Source organism: Aotus nancymaae, unplaced genomic scaffold (genome assembly GCF_030222135.1).
Source record: "Aotus nancymaae isolate 86718 unplaced genomic scaffold, 86718_ANA_hifiasm-v0.15.2.pri h1tg000020l, whole genome shotgun sequence".
Classification (NCBI taxonomy): domain Eukaryota; kingdom Metazoa; phylum Chordata; class Mammalia; order Primates; family Aotidae; genus Aotus; species Aotus nancymaae.
This window is the reverse complement of record NW_026988432.1, coordinates 29,868,383-29,883,315: the sequence shown is the minus strand read 5'-3', so window position 1 is coordinate 29,883,315 and position 14,933 is coordinate 29,868,383. Positions and strand designations below refer to the sequence as shown.

At 42.2% G+C, this 14,933-nt stretch overlaps 1 pseudogene; it reads left to right on the top strand.

The window, feature by feature from the left end:
• Positions 1 to 4,157: 4,157 nt before the first annotated feature.
• Positions 4,158 to 4,289, top strand: LOC135276181 (U2 spliceosomal RNA; annotated as a pseudogene).
• The last annotated feature ends 10,644 nt before the right edge of the window (positions 4,290 to 14,933 follow it).

Genomic DNA, 14,933 nt, shown 5'->3' with positions numbered 1-14,933 from the left:
CCTGTTCATCAGGCCATCCTGCTTCCCTACACCCCTTCCCTCTTCACTTCTGCTGCACATGCCCCACTTTGCCAGTGTCTATATTTGGTACCCAGAAATGAGCATGAAATTAGAAAGGAGCAAAGCCAAAATGCAGCCAACTAACCGGTGGCCAAATGAACCAGTAGCCAAAACCAGTGGTTGGCGAAACAGACCAAACTCAAGAACCACTGGGAGACCAAGGCGGAGCAGGACTGAACAACTCTGAATGCCCAGAGAAAGCAAAGCCAGGGCCACTGTATGGAGGAGGAAGCCTGGAGATGGGCTCTGAGGATGAGAAGAACTCAGATAAAAAGAAAGAGAGGAGCAGAAGGCTCCCAGGCTGCTAGCCTGCCTCTCCTCATTGTTTCTCTGTTTCTAATCTTGAAACCCTCCAGACCTCAAGTCCTGTCTGGGCCTGGGGGCAAGAGGAGGACTCTCTGGCGATCCTCGGGTGCCTTCTCTTCTCCGTGTAGTCGTCTTTGTCCTCAGCTGCCAGAGATGAGACATTTAGCGGCAAGCCACTCTTTCTGTTTCCCTGTTCTTTCCCTTTTCTTTCAAAAGCCAGAAAGAGAAGGGAGATGGGGGTGAGAGGGGAAACAGGGGCTTCCTGCAAAGCCCAGGCTGACTGGCTCCGAGAAGGATAAATGACTCCGGTCTCCGCGCCGCCGGTGTTGCACAACTTGTCTGTGCTGGCTTGAGAACCCGATGATCCCCTTCTAATTGAAATCACTTTTCCCTGACCTCGCCTGTAAGCCGGGAGCTTGTTGCTCTCTGCGTCAACACACAGGCTGCGCAGGTCAGGGGGAAATCCTGGCTGGCCACCAGAGCTGCGCGCACTCCGCATCCGTCTTCCAGCCGCCTACGCTCTTGGCTACGCCAGGTGCCCCGCCTGGGTGGGCGTCGGGGCGGCCCCCTGGACAGCAGCCCCGCAGGGTCACCGGGTGCTTGGAAGCTTGCAGCGGGGCTGGCACTGCCCCCTAGGGGGCATTTTGGACATTTCGTGGGGGCTCGTAGATTGACACTGCAACCGGGGGTGCTACTGCGCGTTGGGTGGGGGTAAGCCTGGTATCCTGGACATCCTGCCCCATGCGGGGGGACAAGCCTTCATTTGCCCAGCACGACCAGCAGGCCTGCAGAGATGAACAACCTGCTTACAATTATCTGAGCTGAAACTCTGTTTCACATATAAATCAAAGTATTTTTGCACCGTTATAATATACTCTGATGTTTCCAAGAAGGCAACTACCACATAAATCAAAGAAGACAGGGCTCTTTTTCCAGTTCATCTCGTTAAGAGATGTTTACCATTTAGGCATATTACAATACTTGAGCAATGGCAATGTAACACACCTCTCTGTGTCTGCCATCTCTCTATGTAATAGCTATCTGTCTGTCTCTCTAACTGTCTGTCTGTCTGTCTGTCTATCTATCTATCTATCGATGGATCCATTGTATGGGAGAAAAGGTGTTAACCTTTCCTCTCAAGGTCCATGGCTGACACCTCATACAGAAAAATGCATTAACAAGAGAAAGGCTTAATAAATTTATTTAACCAAAGTTTTACATGGCACAGGAGACTTCAGAAATGAAGACCCAGGGAAAACTGTATATTCTTATGCTTAGGTTTAAAGAAGAGTGAACAGTCATGTCGAAATGTAATTGGATTTAAAAAAAGGGTATGATTTAATGGTATAACTGGGAAGAACTCAGTCTATTTGTTCAGATTATTCTTGGCCTCTCCGCGCAGCGTTTCTTTTCTCTGGGTATCGGCCAGACACCTGTCACATGTGAGTCTTATGACCTATTTTCAGGGGAGGTAGGCAGAGAATTCCTTTATTGCCAACTTTCACCCAAAAAGGTGGGAGAAGGTCAGGGAATGACCTTGTTTCAGTGATTTTTCTCAATTGCCAAGCTGCTATATTTTGAGGGTAACATGTTCTGATAACCAACACTATCTGCCTATGTACCCATCTACATACGTATATTTACACACACATAGACATAGGTGGATAAATATATGTACTTACATATACATATATACACGCTACATACACCAGTATGCGTGTCTTAAATACAAACTTACTTACTCTGAGTAGGTATGAGACTCACTGTCTTCTAGTGTAAATATGCCTGAATTTACATACAGAAATGCACACTATTTTATTATAAATTGCTTTCATTTTATTTCTGTTTATAATTATACTAAGAAATTGTGTTGATTTTTTGAAAGGGGTTTGAGGTCTTTTAGAGTTGAGAACCATTGTTGTTGCCTTTCTGGGTCTCGGTGTCCTCAAACGAACCAAAGGAGGGACAATAAGATGTTTAAAATAGCAAAAATGTCACACAAAATTATATCCATATAGATCAGAGCCCAAGATGCAGCTGCAGAGAGAAACTTTGCTAATCACAGTCCCTAGGAGGCCCTAAGTCCCAGTGTGGAGGGAGATAGAGCCCAGGAGGCAAGAGACTCTTTGGGTAGAGGTTGGGTGCATAACTGTGAGCCCAGGTTGGAAGACCAAAGTCCATGTGCAGTTTTCCAAGTGTGTTTTATGCAATGATGGAGACTTTTTTCCTCTTTTAAATGATCAAACAGTTAGAAAAGAGAGAAAAACAGAAACCTTCCCTAAGCATTTAGTGACCACACTTAGTGACCACCTACTATGTGCCAAAACTCTGTCATCTGCTCTGCAAACTGTATCCTCCTTAATTCTTGCTTCTACCCAGTGAGGTAGGTGTTATTATGGCTACTTCACAGATGAAAAAGCTGGGGCTCATTCAATAAGCAAAATTTGAACTGAATCTATTTGAATACAAAGTCAGTAGGACATACTGGCCCTAAAAAATTGCCAGTGGGCTTGTTTTTATTTTTACAGATTGCAGATTTAATTAAGGTCTTCTGACTTAGTCAGCAAGTTTAATCTATGAAACTTGTCTGATCCTAACTCCTTAAATGGTAAAGGCAACACAAATGGAAATTTAAACATAGAATTCAACCAATATAAAAATATTTATATAATTTTGAAAGAAATAAAACAGTATCTAACAAGCAGAAAACATCCATATTCTTGGATGGGGAGACTTATATCATAATATTTCAGTTTCCCTCCAAATTGCTGTACAAATATAATGAAATTCTAATTAGAATCCAAATGGATTTGTATTGTATTAAATTATCCAAAAATTGATATAAATGTCTAAGAAAGGCCAAGAAAAACTTTTAAAGAATAGTTTGGGGAGGCTAACTTGATTTCTTACCAAAAATAAAAATATAATATATAAGGCATGGGACTGACATAGGAATAGAAAGGAAAATTCAGAAAAATCTCAGTGGACAAATATCTTTGTCCTGTTTAATAAATGGTATTAATAATCCATTTAGAAGAAAATAGAGTTGAATTCCCTGCCTCATATCATATTTTTAAAAATCCATCTGGATTAAGTGTTTAAATGTTAAATAAATAAATAAATAAACATGTTAAGAAAATCACCCACATACATACACACATATGAAATTCATTCATTTATAGATAGATAGATAGATCTCCCAAGGCTCATGGTTGAGGGAAAGAAACAATTTTTGCCAAGTCAGAAAACTTAGAAGCTATAAAGAAAATGATAGGCATATTCAATTATGTAAAGGTTAAATAATAGTAGAATAGTGAGGGATGCAATAAACAATGGCAAACAATAGCTTGAGGAACATAGTTTCAATGCAGATGATTGATAAAATGTTAATATCTGAGATATACCAAAAGTTTCTAACAAATTAATTTAAAATGGCAAACAATAAACAGGAAAATGGGCAAAGGATATGAAAAAAGTGTTCAGAGAAGATCAAATTCAAATGTCAATACATACATGAAAAGATATTTAGCTTCTCTAGTAGTTAAATACAAATTGAAGTAAAAATGAGATGCAATTTCCACTACAAAGTTGGTAAGTTAAAAAGAGTGATAATCCCTCCCACTGACAGAAATGTTGGAGAAAAGTTTTCTCTTATATATGATTAGGGGAAATGTGAGTCATTATATGTTTTTAGAAAGCAATTGCTCAATGATTATGTAAATGTGAATTACACAGACCCTTCAACCTAGTAATCTCACTCCTAGGAATTTTTTCTTTAAAAATAAAATTCTGTCACTTCTCAGCCTTTTGGCTGAGATCAAGTGTAGTAAAAATAAAATTCCAGTGAGAAAGTATTTGTTTGAAGACAAGGATGTTTGCATCAGCATTGTTTACAACTGCACAAATTTGGAAATAAAATAAATCCCATCAGCAGAGGAATAATTGAATAAATTATGGGACATTTATGCTATGGAACATTGTACAGCTCTTAAAAAGACTGTATTAGATATGACTTCTTGTTAACTTTGAGGAGTTTTATGATATATTTTTAAGTGAGAAAAGCCAAATGTAGAGAAAGGTATATATATGACCCGTTTTGTAGTAATCACCTTCTATAAAGTACATACACATATTTATGTATGTAAATGACTATATTAGCATAAAAATATTATGGAAAGTTTCAAAACAAGTGATGCCAGCAAACACAAGAGAGGAATGAGCGGGGTGAGGCATGGTGTGTGTGTGTGTGTGTGTGTGTGTGTGTGGGTGTGTGTGTGTTCAGGGAATCAGAGAGGTTAAAAAAGATAAAATCAATATGAATTTATGTAAAAGTGTATGTATATGTATGTAACTATACATGGAGAGAGAAGTTTGAAAATACATTCACTAAATATTAATGATGTATTCATGGATTGAATATTGGTTTCTACCAGTTATCCCCAAATTAATCTATAGATTCAATACAATCTCAGTAAAAATCTCAGCAGGTTTTTGTGTGCGTCCAAATGTATACACATATGTGTGTAAATTGGAAAGCTAATTATAAAATTTATAAAAAATGCAAAAGGCAAAGAATGGCTACGACGTTCTTGAAAAGCAAGACACATAGAAGAGGGCAGGAGGGTATCTTGCACTATCAAATATCAGGACTTTAAAAAATTTATTTATTTATTTATTTATTTATTTTATTTTTTGAGACAGTGTCTTGTTTAGTCATCCAGGCTGGAGTGCAGTGTGTGATCGTGGCTCACTGCAGCCTCACCTTGGTGGGCTCCAGTGATCCTTCCACCTCAACTTCCAAGTAGCTGGGACCACAGACACAGATGCGTGCCACCATGACCAGCTAATTTTTTTTTATTTTTTGGAGAGACAGAGTTCCACCATGTTGCCCAGGCTGGTCTTGAACTCCTGAGCTCAAACGATCCACTGGCTTCAGCCTCTCAAAGTGCTGACATTACCAGTGTGAGCCACTTCACCTGGCCAGTACTTAAGACTTATAAAGCTACAGAAACTAAGATAATACAAAGAAAGATTAATACCCCAATTCAATTGATTCAGTGTCCAGAAACAGGCATGTGGAAACAAAGGTGAACTACAGAGTAGCAGGGAAGGGCATCTTTTCAATAAATGATATGAAGTCTATTGAACATCTGAATGCAGAAAAATGAAATTTGACTCCTACCTCATACCATACAGAAAAATGAATTTCAAGTAGATCTTGGCTGTCAATGTTAAAGGTAGATCAATAAAGCTTCTAGAAGATAATATTGGAGAATTATTTCCTCAAACTTGGAGTAGGAAAATGTTTCTTAAATCTGATATAAAACCCACTAATCATAAAGGAAAAAAGTAATACATTGGGCTACATTAAAATTAAAAACTTCACTTCATCAAAAGAAATCACCAAAAGAAAAAATTTGCAATATACAAAAAGTAACAAAGAATTCAGACCCATAATGCACAAAGAACTAGGAATCAGTAAGCAAAGACCAACAACCTAATAGAAAAATGGCAAGAGAGCTCAACAGGAATTTTACAAAAAAGGATATACCAATGGCCGATAAACTTATAAAAATGTGCTCAATTGTATTAATAATTTAAAAATTTCATGAGATATACATCTCCTTTGAATGGCTAAAATGAATAATATAGGTAAGGATGTAGAATGAAAGGAGTGCTCAAAAACTGCTGGTGATAATATAAATTGAAGTAATCACTTTTCACTTTGGAAAACTGCTGCTGCCTGATTAAATGTTTAATGTACGTACACACAATGAGGGAGCAATTCTATTGCTCTATGTTCACTTACAGTGTGGGCGTATGTGAAGTAAAAATCATATACAAGAATGTTTGTAGAAGCAATTTGTAATGATCCCAAACCAAAAACACAAAATGCCCAACAATAGTAGAATGGATAAGTAATAGTATATTCCTACAATGGCATATTTACAGGAGTGAAAATGAACAAATGATAGCTATATACCTCAACAGGAATGAATCTCCATATAATATTTTTTTAAAAAAGCTAAACATAAAGAAACATACTGAATTATTTCATTTATATAAAGGTGAGCAAGTAAAACTAATTTATAGTGTTAAGAGCCAGAACAATAATGACCACTGAGGAGGACTGGGAGAGGCACTAGGTGGTGGCAGGAGAACCTGTAGGGAGCTGCTCACATTCTCTTTCTTTTCCTGGGTGGTGGATACTTGGGTATTCATTTTTCAATAATGCTTTGGGCTGTGTGTATATGATTTGTGCAACTTTTGTATTTGTGTTATACTTCACTAAACAGATAAAAAATAATTTTAATGGCATTTATCTTAGGTGATGAGATTTCAAGTACCTTTTACTTTCTTGAATTATTTACAATACACATGTATTGTTCAGTGTGATCCAGAAAATCGTAAAGCAATTTATATACAAAAATAGAGAGTCAAACATATTTCAGAAACACAAATATGTTCATTTAACTAGTCGAACTAAAGCTAGATATGCTTTCACAAAATTAGTTTTTTAAAAAAATCATAAATTGCCACATGCTCACTTTTCTTCCCTGCTTGGTTATCGAATCCAGTTTGATCTTGAGAGGTCACATTCCCAAACCTCTACCCCTGCCATGAGTGGACTCTGTGGCACCCAGGCTCTGCCACACAAGCATGGGGTCACAGGTTGTGGAAAGAGCCTCAACAGAAAACCAAGAGGACTTGGCTCAAGTGCTAGCTCTTCCAGAAGCTTCCAGCGTGGAACATTAGGTTGGTAACATCACCTTTGGGACAACAACCCTGATCCAATCATGTCTACGGTTTTCCTCAAATCTGAAATTCTGTGACTGTGTATCTTAGTGATGTGGGGTAGATGTGGGATTGTTGAAGGGAAGGGCGTTGGGCAATGTCAACATCTATCCAACATCTACCATGTTGCAGGTGCCAGAGTGGGCACCAGGGATACACCAGTAATTTAAATACACAAAGTTCCCACCCTCAGAAAGTTTACATTTCAGAGTGAGAGACAGGCAACAGAGATAAATAAATGAATAAATAACAGATTGAAAATATGTCCTGTGCTAAATTCTATCTAAGAGGGCAGGATAAGGACCAAAAATTGCCCATAGGACTTGACAGCAGGAAGGTAAAACTGGGGACCTGGACAAGAGTAGTTTTTTTTTTTTTTTTGAGATGGAGTCTTGCTCTGTCGCCAGGCTGGAGTGTAGTGGCACAATCTCCACTCACTGCAGCCTCCGCCTCCCGGGTCCAAGTGATTCTCCTGCCTCGGCCTCCTGAGTAGCTGGGACTACAGGCGTGTGCCACCATGCCCGGCTAATTTTTGTATTTTTAGTAAAGATGGGGTTTCACCATCTTGGCCAGGATGGTCTCGATCTCTTGACCTCGTGATCTACCCACCTTGGTCTCCCAAAGTGCTGGGATTACAGGCGTGAGCCACGGTGCCCAGCCAAGAGCAGTTTTAAGGCAATGTGAGAACAAAAGCCAATTAGTGTGCATAATGGAAAACACAGGAGGTAAGGAAGTGGTCATGGTCCCCATAGACAGTTCAGAAGTTTTTCTGGAAAGGAAACAGAAATATCAGGTGGAGGCTGGAGAAAAAAGCAACATTAAGAAAACAGTGTTTTCTTCGTTTGTTTTTAGGGACAAAACTAGAGTATCTTGGTATATCGATGTGTTGATGCAGATGATCCAGGATAAAGGAGACATGGTTGAACAGCAGACTACACAGAAACAGAGGCCTGAGCAGAAGACAGGACATTGAATCCAGCACACGAGTAGGGGGAAAGCTTTAATGGGGCAGGGAGGCAGTTCTTCCATGAAGACAGGAGGAAAGAGAGAAAATGGCACAGGTGCAGCTCAGACTGAAGATGAGGTGGAGGAAGGACAAGGGAATTTCCATCACCTCCTTCTGTTTTCTTCTTGACGTATGAGATGAGTTCATCAACTGAGAAGTGATATGGGATATTTGAGATATAAATATATGGGCTATATGGGATATAAAGGAGAAGGTAAATGTACTTAAAGAGTAATAGAATTGCTGGGCAGTGGTGGGTTGAAGTTTGTAATCATAAAATCTTGATAAGTATTGTAATGAACTTGGAGGCCAGCAATTTCTTTTCTGAGAAATGGAGATAGTAAGACCCAGGCCCTCCTGATACTCCATGACTCTGTGAGTAGCCCCTCAATCCTTTCTGGAAAACGCTTTAAGACCCATGAACTTATTATCCATGGTGTCAATAAGTCTTGCAGCTAAGAAGCAGCTTGGGGAACTATGAGAACTAATACAACTGGTCAAAATATCAGAGCAATCTCAGATGAATTGTGTGGGGTTTATCCACCCACTTACCCATCCACCTATCCATCCATCCCGTTCCACTCAATGGACCTCTTCTCAATCATGTACTGGATGCTAAAATACCAGCATTCTCATTCTTCGATGACTGGTTATTTGGCAATTCAGTGAATAAATTGTTCAACAAATGTTTGTTAAGCATCAACTACTTTGAGCTCAGACCTTTGCTGAGGATTGTGGAGAATATACGAATGCAAAATGAACTCTCTCCATACTCAAGTAGCTTACAATGTAGATAGGAAGGCCATTCAGTCTCACATTGTGATAATTCAGTGTAGAATTCAAGTGCTAGATCATGTGCAGAGATCAGGAGCTGTGAGGAGGGAGCTCTGAGAAGGAGGCTCTGCATACACAAGCACAGCTCTGGCAGGGAGGCAGGATATAAGCTAGGCCTGATCATCTCAGTTCTTATCTTTGGGGAGGAAAAAAAAAGACTCCAAACTTGAAGAAATAGTGCGGTATTAGAGTGCAATCATAAACATAAAACATTAACATGTAATTCCCTTATGCTTTTGAAAAATTACTTCATAAACGCAAAGTAAAATATTTTTCCCTTTTTATTACCTGACAATTACATATTAAGAATTTCTTTTTATGTTTAAAAACATATGCAAGCCGGGGAAGGCAGACGCCAAAATGTAATTGCTTTCCTTCTATAAGAATCAGATGTCATTTTCTTCCAACTCAACTCTGAAAAGAGATAGGAAAAAGCAAATTGTTGTATACATTAAATTTGGAAACATCTGATAGCTTTCCTCAATTAAACTATTTAAATGGAAAAAGATTGCTGTACAGCTCTATCATATCCCACTGAATAAAACCTCAGCTGAGGCAAATTGGCAGTGGCAGGTACCAAATGCATCGGCAATAATGAGATTGGACAACCCAGTGGAGGTCATTGGTAATTGTTATTATATGCAATATTGCACTGTCAGAAGAAGAAAAAACAACCCTGTAGCAGGCAAAGCCAATGCTGGGGACCGCATGGGTTGGGAATACTTGTGACCACCCAGACAGGGTGACTTAAGGAGTATCAGGAGAGCTGGAACCCCAAGTCTTGAGCCCACTCTTCATGAGGGCTGTTTTGTGGCTGGCTGTGCATCTCAGCATATGGGGGGTAAACCACAGCACATTCCATCAGCAGAGGTCTGCTTATCAGGTAGCTGAGAGCAAGGTCTCAGAGGGTGGCACTGGGACAGAAGAGAGGGGGAGGAGACAGTTAGGGGAAAGTGGGACCCTGAGAAGGGAAGTGGAATAGAAGTCAATACAAGGTTTTTGTATTTGTTGTGTGTTGCAGTTTTGCTCTGAGCTGACCCTGACTCGAGCTATTGAAAGTTTATTTCCACCATACCCCCACCTTAACCAACTTTCCAGATATGGGAGAGAAAGAGAACAAGAATTCACTTGCGTTCCAAGGTTTCAGGTCTCCTTCTCAAAGTTCCAAACTTGAGGAAGAAGGGATAGGACTTGGTTTTGGCTGCCTCTGACCGAAGCAACTCTACCTGCCTGCCTGCCTGCCTGCCTGCCTGCATACAACCTTTCCTGAGGCCCAGGCCCTGAGCCCTGCTCTGGGGCAGTCCAGATTAAGAAGAGTAAAATCAGTTGCTGCATAGTCTTGTGCAAATAACAGCCATAGACCAACTGGTCTGCAGTGCAGCGATGGATACACAGAAATGTATTTAACTGCCATTTAACCACTTATCAGACAGGTTCATGTCCAACAGGCTGCAGCAGGGGCATCAGTGCCCATTGCACTGTCTTGTCCCTAAGTTTCAATCATGAGGTCACTTTGAAACAGAATATTACCATTTACAAGGACCAAGAGTCCCAAATGACTGTGATATTGCAGTACCTTGTTAAAGAATGAAGGAGTGGGGAGACCCCTCATGTCCAGGCAGTTGACATCATAAAGTTCTCTGAACACAGAGTAACTTTATCAGAATTGTCACCAATGTGCAACTACCTCCTGCTTTCAAAGACATCCTGGAGAGTGTTCCTTGGTGCTGAGTATGTGTCTCAGTCAATTGGGGCTGCTATAACAAAATACCATAGATTGGGTGGCTTAAACAACAGATACTTATTTCTCACAGTTCTGGAGGCTGGAAGTCCAAGATCAAGAGGCAGTGTCTGGTGAGGGCCCTCTTCTTGGTTTGTAGATGTCCCCATTCGTGCTGTCTCCCCACATGGCAGAGAGGTGAAGGTGGGGGGAGAGAGAGAGCACATCTGTGTGTGTGTGTGTGTGTGTGTGTGTGTGTGTGTGTGTGTGTGTGTTCTGGTATCTTCCTTTTCTTAAAGGGCATTAATTCCATCTCAGAGCTCAACCCTCATCACCTCATCTAAACATAATCACCGCCCTAAGGCCCCATCCTCAAAACACCATCACACTGGGGGTTAGGACTTTAACATATGGATTTTGAGGAGACACAGACATTCAGCCCATAGCATCATGTTTCCTGAATTTGTCTAAAGAAAGCAACAGGTAGGTAAATAACCCTATTGGAAAAAAACACAAAAGCAAAAACAACTAAAAGCTGAAGGGAAGGCCAGGCATCAGGATGGTATCCTAATCCACCTAGAGGAATACTCCTTCTGAGCTGCAGGGGTTCTTGGGCATCATCTGGTCCCATATCCCACTCCAGGTGGAGACCCCCGGAGACGGGACTTCCAAGACTTGACTGTGCTAGGGAATCTGCTAGGGAGCACTGCACAAACTACTCAGATTTCCAGGCTCCCCTCTTTGCCTATTGAGTCAGATTTCTAGGGGTGGTGTTCAGAGAGCTGTATTATAAACAAGTTTTCTGGAGAATTCTGGAGCAGGTCCTCCACTAATAAGACCTGCATATGGGCAACATGGCATCCCTGACAGTCACTGCTGGAAGAATTCCCCAAACAGGGAGTGCATAGATCACAAGGAAGCCTGATCTGTTGTAAGTCATGTTTAACTGCCATGAAGTTCTTTATGTTGAATAATATCTGATCCTCTGCGAATTCTGCCCAGAGTTTTAGCTCTTATCCACTTAATCAGAAAGGATGCATGTGTTTAATCACCAGTGGTCTCCCTCTTCTTCAAATGACTACTCTGTAGCATATCCCAGCAGAAAAAGTTCACTTCCACCAAGCTGACGACCCAGTGGGAGAATCTAGGTATGCCCTGAGGCAGGTGCTGCATTCATGTCCATTCATTTGGATGAGAAGAGTTGACTTGTTCATTCATTCTCACTGAGCACCTATTCTGTGCACTGAGAACTGGTGATACACAGGAATCAGAGCACAGACTCTGCCCTCAAGGATCTGATAGGAGAGGAAGGAAGCCATGCACTTACGTAACTCTTGCCCACCCACCCAAGTGATTTGAGTAAAGGACCAAGGAGGGAGATTCAGATGGGGTGGAGCTGATCGGGGTAGCTGCCTGGCAGAGGTGGTATTTGAGCTGGGTTTGTTGACTGTGTGAGTTGAATGTAAAGAGGTGGTGTTACTGGTGGAGGGAGCGAGGCGAAGCAGAGCTGTCTATGGGAAGAGCAAGGAGTACAGCAGATGGCACAGAGGAGCTTCCTTACATGCTCAGGATTAGTCCTTTTGGTGAGGAAATAGCCTTTTTCTTCCTCCTCTGATCTTAGCATCAAGTCCTAGATGTTAGGGTTGAGAAACACAGCTGGTGCAGTCCTTTACCCTTAAACAGGCATCACTATCTTTATTTCAAAGTCAGCTTAAGGTTATTTACACCTAAGGAGATCTCTTTGGTAATGGGCCTGCCTAGTCCTACTTAATCTTCATCCCCTGTGAGACCACAGGGCCCCTATTCTGGGTCAAGCCTGCACACAGGGGTCAATGCAAAAGCCTGAGCCTGGCAGCTCTCCTCGCCTTGAGTCAGACAGCCCTGTGGCCAGCCCCCAGTGTTTACGGGGCTTCTGTTGGCTGCCAGCAGTGAGCAAATCTGGGTTCTTTCCTGCAATAACTCTGATTGACTAAAAGATAAAGGAATATTCTGGAAAGACAACAGGTAGCTCAAAAGGCTTGGGGTGGGGGGGGGACAGAAATGGGTAGGGAACAAAAGGTGGCACAGCTCAGTAAAGATCAAGCCAGCAGGACAGGCTGCTTGGAGCCCTGTGGCCAGTGTGATCAACACCACCCTCTGCCAAACCCTTGGCTCTGCCACAGCCACTGAGAACAACCCATGGTTTAGCCCCTCTAAAGCCCAGCTCCTGGCTGGGGGAGGCATTGGACTGGTCAGCTGTAGGTCACACCTCTCATCAGAGGTACCAGTGGAGCACATGGCCAACCAGGAGGGACAAGAGCCACCCGCACCCACAGAGTTAGGTCAAAGCACAGCTGAATGCCCAGGACAAGGGTCCAGGTGTGAGAATGAATGATGGAGAGAGGAAGGGTGAAAAGAAGTCTGCAAGGGGAGAGAAAGCTTTTGTCAACTGGACAGGAGAGGCTGCGAGTCATGTGCTGGGGTGGGTTGGAGCAGGGCCATCCTACTGAGTCAGGACAACTTAACAGACTCCTCAAGCTCAGACTCAAGGAAGGAGTGGTTCCTGAGAAAAGGAGCAACTGGGGAGACTAGGGGAATGATCCCATCTGCCACCTCAAGCAACCTGGGGATTCACCATGAAAGAGGAAGAGATTCAAATGCATAAAGGACAATATTGCTATTCATGGCCATCATTGCCTCCCAAGGAGAGCAGACCCTGCTTAAGGAAGAGTCCTTGGGTTTCACTAAGTGTCTTAATGCATTGGGATGTGCAAACTAGGTTTGGGACTAGGACCTAGAAAATAGGAATGGCAGAGGGAGAGGAATTTGGAGGGCAGCATGGAGGGAGGAGGGGAGTATAGGGAGAGGGACCAATGTCTTGAAGTGGCCAGTAACAACTCCTCCTTGATGGGTGGTAAAGAATGCGATGTAAGATTGCCTATAGTTCCAACTACTCGGGAGGCTGAGATGGGAGAATCACCTGAGCCCAGGAGGTCAAGGCTGCAGTGAGCCGAGATCACACCACTGCACTCTAGCCTGGGCAACTGGAGGGAGACTTTGTCTCAAAAAAAGAAAAAAAATTTGCCACGTGCAACCTGCCTCTGTCCCTCCACACTTCCAGCGCAGCTGCGGCACACTTGGATTCTTGGTAAGGTGGGCTGTTATTTTGGGGTATGTCTTGTATAGCATCTGCACATTGAAAAAGGAACTGTGTCTCTCATCTGGTTATATGCATAGCCTCCTAAGGGCAGCTCCCTGGGGAGACGAGATGATCTGGACACTGAACTAATTCAGGGGAATGGGAATTTCTGGCTGCAGATGCCCATGGTGTGATACACACTTCCACAGCATGTGGGCAGGGTACAGCCGCTCCAGATCTTCCAGTCCTGGGAGACCCTCACTGTCTGTGGGTGTTGGATGCATATCCTGGAGAGTGGAGAGCATGAGCAGAAAAGAGAGTACATTTGGCAAGTTTAGAAGACAAGGTGGAGAGGAGCCTCACTGGCTGTGATCAGGTCCCAACCTGGAAGTGGTGACCCAGAAGGGTGAACTCAGAGCTCTGGACGTTGAAAGCTGCGCTAAAGTGTCCAAACACTCTGTTAGGCCACTGGTTTCTTATTCCCTGTGGTAAAAGATAAACTTAGGCACCCTGATGTTGTAATGAGTTTATTTGACCAGAGAGTGATTCATGAATTGGGCAGCACCAGATTGCAAGCGACTGGGCTTCACCCAGGGGGCAGGAAGGGAAACTTTTATAAGATGTTCACAGAAGTAAGAGAAAGAAAACACATTTGATAGGTCAAAGTGGAAAGCTTCTAGTTAGCAGTTAGTTTGGTGGTTTCTGATTGGTTAAGCTTAAGTTTTGTTTTACTGTTTGCAATGAGTTGGACTTGGTTTGCTTACCTAGGAATCCAAGGCACTGGGACAATCTCAGCCTAATGGCCTGTATTCGTTTTTTTTAAACACCTACTTGGTCACAAACCTCACCCTACTTTTTGTGTTAGCTGTAAGTAATAATAGTAGCAAAAATTTCTATAGCACTTCCTAAGTGCCAGGCATCATTCAAAGCACTTTACATGTATTAATTCACTTAATATAATTGTCCCTATAGCCCTTTGAGGAAGACTCTATCATTGTCTTCATTTTGCAGATATGGAAACTGAAGCACAGTGAGGCTCTTTTTTGTTTGTTTGTTTTTGTTTTTTTTGGAGACAGAGTCTCCCTCTGTTGCCC